The sequence below is a fragment of the Pteropus medius genome, unplaced genomic scaffold (assembly GCF_902729225.1).
Source record: "Pteropus medius unplaced genomic scaffold, Ma_sr-lr_union100, whole genome shotgun sequence".
Taxonomy (NCBI): domain Eukaryota; kingdom Metazoa; phylum Chordata; class Mammalia; order Chiroptera; family Pteropodidae; genus Pteropus; species Pteropus medius.
In genome coordinates, this window is record NW_024351546.1 from 745,672 (window position 1) to 751,180 (window position 5,509).

General features: G+C 34.2%; 1 pseudogene; it reads left to right on the plus strand.

The window, feature by feature from the left end:
• The first annotated feature begins 586 nt into the window (after nucleotides 1–586).
• Nucleotides 587–1,368, plus strand: LOC120587008 (F-actin-capping protein subunit alpha-1-like; annotated as a pseudogene).
• Nucleotides 1,369–5,509: the final 4,141 nt, after the last annotated feature.

Below are 5,509 nucleotides of genomic sequence, written 5' to 3' on the forward strand. Positions count from 1 at the left end.
TCTCAAGTGCACATGGAACATTTCCAAGCAAGACCACACTAGGCCACAAAACAAGTCTTAATAAATTTAAGGAGACTGAAATCATATCAAGTTTCTTCTCTGACCCAATAGTATGAAACTAGAAATCAATTACAAAAAAAAAAAACCACTAAAAAATACACAACTATATGGTGGTTAAACAAAATGCTAATAAACAATGAATGGGTTAGTTGTGAGATCAAGGAAGAAATCAAAAGATATCTTGAGACAAATGATAATAAAACAAAATGAACCAAAATCTGTGGGACACAGAGAAAGCATTCCTAAGAGGAAAACCCATAGCAATACGGGCCTACCTCAAGAAACAAGAAATATCCCAAATAAACAATCTAACCTTACACTTAAAGGAATTAGAAAAAGAATAGCAAACAAAGCCCAAAGGGAGTAGAAGAAAAGAAATAATAAAGAACAGAGAGGAAATAAACAAAATAGAGTCTAAGAAAACAATACAAAAGATCAAGGAAACCAAAAGCTGGTTCTTTTAAAAGATAAACAAAATTGATAAATTTTAACCAGACTCATAAAGAAAAAAAGAGTGCTGCCCCAGATGGTTGACTTCAAGGATTGAGTGTTGCATAAGGAGAAGGTATGCATAGCTGCTAAATTCATCATTCTTGCACCCCCACCTCCAGAGGAATTTAATGAAGTGTTCAATGATGTTTAGCTACTACTTAATAATGACAATTTCCTCAAGGAAGGGGCTGCACACACGTTTGCCCAGTCCACGCCCATGTATTGGTTCATGTCCATGAAGATAGAAAGATATGAAGATCAGGTCTTAATAACAGAACACAGTGACCTGGGTAAATAGCAGATTTTTAGATCCAAGAAACAAAATTTCCTTTAGTTTTGATCACTTATGGAAAGAAGCAAGTGACCTCCAGCCAGAAGAAATAGATGGAAGTCTGACATCTTGGAGAGAATTCTGTGATAGTGCTTTAAGAGCCTATGTGAAAGATCATTATTCCCAAAGCTTCTGTTTATGCTTAAACTATGGATGAACAAAAGATCATTACTGCATGTACTGAAAGACACCCGTTTCAGCCTAAAAACCTCTGGAATGGTCATTGGAGACCAGAATACAAGTTCACCAACACACCACCTACAATCCAGGTAGTTGGAGCATTTAAGATTCAGGTTCACTATTATGAAGATGGCAATGTTCATTTGGTTAGTCATAAAGATGTACAGGATTCTGTAACTGTTTTGAATGAATTTCAAACTGCCAAGGAGATTATCGAAATCGTAGTGCACGCAGAAAATGAGTATCAGACAGCAATTAGTGAAAACTATCAAACAACGTCAGATACCACATTTAAGATCTTGTGATAAATATGATAAATAAGTGATTTACAAACAAGAGTGATACTTTGCTAGGGCTTTTAAAGTTAACAGGTTTTCTAGCCTCACGGAATATGTTGAACCTATAGTATTATCTTAATACTTTTTTTCCATTTTCACTATATCTACTTGTAATTTTTTCTTTTAATTCTGCCACATTTAATAAAGAAGAGAAAGATTTATCCTGGGGTCATTTTACTGTTTAGAAAATTTTCCTAGCTATGAAGCCCTGTTATTGATATACACAGGTAATATGTTCAGTGTTTTTCTACATCTGTCCTTCAAAACACCTGGTACTTCTATGGTTTATACTGATCCCCCAACAGCTAAACGCTATGCTACCATCTGTAGCGGAATGAAAGACACATTCATTCTTCTCTCTCTGACTGCTTTGATCATTTGTAGCATTATATAACTGCGCTTTTCAAATTTTTGGTCCTTTTGTGGGGCAAAGGAAGTTCTCTGGAAATTTCATTATAGCCACCTTCTCTGGTGAAGTTGTTTTTAAGTCCAAAGACTTGAACCACAGTTCCTACACATGAACATGGTTTTTTCCTTCCCTCATTGTCTTTTTTCAATCTAGTACCGTTATAGTTATTATAAACATCTTAATTTTTATCAGTTTTACCCATTTATTATTATTTTTTTAATATTCAAGAACTGCTGACATATGAGAAATGTAGCAGAGTATTAAACTGGAAAAATACAGATGTTGAAGAAATAATAGATATCTGTGCTTTACTACATTGTGGCAGGATTATACCATAAGCAAATGAATCAAACAACTATGTAAATCACAAATAAAACCTAAAAATGAACCAAAGTGAAAAGGATAACATCCAGGCAGTATCTTTCTGTTGTAACCTGTTATTTAAGGAAATATTCGTGATTTGTTCTAAATAGGATGTAAAACTTGTTCCAATTTACTTTTCCTCAGTCTTGCCGGGCAAAACTCATATATAACTGTGATATAGCAACCCTTCTCAGGTATATTAACTGGTATGTGTGCGATCTCAGAATATACAGGTGACATAGATATATGACAACTGAAATGGTGGATTCATTTACACTGTTTACACTTCTTTGACCAGGACTTAAGGGAAGGTCAGTTTTTAAAAAACCAAGTAATATCTTTCTACCTATCTCCATATACAGGTCAAAAAAAAGATTATTTTTGCTTTAGCTTTGTCTTTTTCTCAGTAATACAGTCAAGAAAGAGTTTATTTCCAAATGACCCATTAAACTGTGTAAGAGCTTTTGTTTATTTCAAATAAAATATATTTGTATTCTTTGTCATTTCTACTGTTCATCCATACCACACTATTCTTTGTATCAGGTAGTCCAATAGAAATATACCTGTTTTATTCTTTAAAAAAAGAAAGAAAAGAAAAAGAGAGAGAGGACCCAAATAAATAAGATCAGAAAAGAAAGAGAAATGACAACTGATTCCACAGAAATAAAAAGGATTATAAGAAAATACTATGAGCAATTGTATGCCAGCAAATTGACAATTTGGAAGAAATGGATAAATTACTAGAAACATATTATCTTCCAAGACTGAGTCAAGAAGAAACAGAAAATCTGAACTGACCAATTACTACTAATGACATATAATCACTAATCAAAAAACTCCCAACAAATAAAAGTCTTGGACTGAGTGGCTTCAAAAGGGAATTTTACCAAACATTCAAAAAAGAATTAACATTTACCTTTTCAAACTACTCCAAAAAATTCAAGAGGATGGAAGGCTCCCAAGCTGTGACAAAGGAGCCAAGAATATACATTTGGGTAAAGATAGTCTTCTCAATAAATGGTGTTGAAAAAACGGAAGAAATTAGACCACCGTCTTACACCATATACAAGAGTAAATTCAAAATGGATTAAAGACTTAAATGTAAGACCTAAAACCATAAAACTTCTAAAAGAAAACATAGGCAATAAACTCTCTAACATTGCTCTTGGTAATATTTTTTTCTGATATATCTTCTCAGGCAAGGGAAACAAAAGAAAAATAAATAAATGGGACTACACCGAACTGAAAAGTTTTTGTACAACAAAGGAAACCATCAACAAAATGAAAAGACGGCCTACTGAATGGGAGAAGATATTTGCCTATGATACATTCAATAAGGGGTTAATATTCAAAATTTATAAAGAACTCATACAACTCAATACCAAAAAAACAAACAATCCAATTAAAAAATAGGCAGAGGACCTGAATAGACATTTTTCCAAAGAGAACATACAGATGGCCAATAGATATATGAAAAGATGTTCGATGCCACTAATTATCAGAGAAATGCATATTAAAACACAATGAGCTATCACCTGTCAGAATGGCTATCATCCATAAATCAAAAACAACAAGTGTTGATGAGGATGTGGAGAAAAGGGAAGGGAACTCTCATGCACTGTTGGTGGGATTAAAATTGGCACAGCCACTATGAGAAACAGTATGGAGTTTCCTCAAAAAAGTAAAAATAGAACTAACTTATGACCCAGCAATTGCATTTCTAGATATTTATCCAAAGAATACCAAAATACTAATTCAAAAAATATATGCACTCCTATGTTTATTGCAGTTTTTTACAATAGCCAAGATATGGAAGCAACCTAAGTGCCCATCAATAGAAGAATAGATAAAAATGATATAGTACATATATAAAATGGAATATTCCTCAGCCATTAAAAAAAAAATGAAATCTTAACATTTGCAATGACATGAATGGACTTGGAAGATATTATGCTAAGCAAAATAAGTCAGAGAGAAAAAGACAAATACCATATGATCTCATTTAAATGTGAAATCTAAACAAATAAACAAAATGAAAACAAACTTATAGATAAGAGCACAATGGAATTGCCAGACGGAATGGGAGTTGGGGGGCTGGGCGGAAAAGGTAAAGAGATTAAGAGGTACAAATTGGCACTTACAAAATAGTCATGGGGATGTGAAGTACAGCATAGGGAATATAGTCAATAACATTATAATAAGGCAGGTACTAGACTAATCAGAGGGATCACTTTGTAAATTATATAAATGTCTAACCATTATGCTATACACCTGAAACTAATATAAAATAATATTGAATGTCAACTCTAACTGAAAAATAAAAATTCTTTAAAGTAAGCATAGAATATATATATGAACATATAAACATATATAATTAGACTATATGACCCAGCAATTCTACTTCTAGTTATAGACCTAAAGAACTGAAAACAGATACTTAAATAAAAACATATTCATAGTAGCACTGTTAACAATAGCCAAAAGTTGTAAGCAGTCCAAATGTATATCAAAGGATGGGTAGATAAACAAATTGTGATATAAATACAATAGAATGTCAGCCATTAATCTGGTAAAAACTGAACTGGGTGTACTGCAACTCAGGTCTGACACTAAGCACCTGGAGTTAGCATCATACTCCACAGGCTACAGGTATTGTCTACAGGACTGCCCTCACTTCACATACAAGCTGAAAAATCTCAGAGGGTTCCAAGGCCACCCACATTTCTGATTGGCTGGCTATAAATTCAGGCATTCCTGTGATCACATCAATTTCCATAATTCACTAGAATAATTCACAGAACTCAGGAAAGCACTATACTTATGACTATTGTTTCATTATAAAGGATACAGATCAGAATGACCAGCCCAATGAAGAGAGGCACAGGAGAGTCTGGGAGATAAGACACAACTCCCACACCCTCTTCTCACAAAATGAGAGTGTGTCACCCTCCTGCTGCATCCATGTGTTCACCAAGCAGAAGCCCCACTGAGCCTTAGTGCCCAGCGTTTTTATGGGGCTTCATTATGTAGGCGTAGTTGATTGAATCAATGACCACATGATTGACTCAATTTCCAGCCCCTCTCTCATCTAGGGATGAAAATCTCAAATCTCTAATCAAGTGGGTGGCTTTCTGGTGAACAGCCTGGTCCTGAAGTTGTCTAAGAATATGAGTCATTGCCTTCAAATAACAGACTCTCTTATCACTCAGGAAATCCCAATGGTTTTGGAGGCTCATCCCCTGGGACAAAGGCCAAATTGTTTATTATACCATGGCCATAGCAAAGGAATAAAATACTGACGCATGCTAGAACAGGATTGTGGACAAAAAAAAGGGG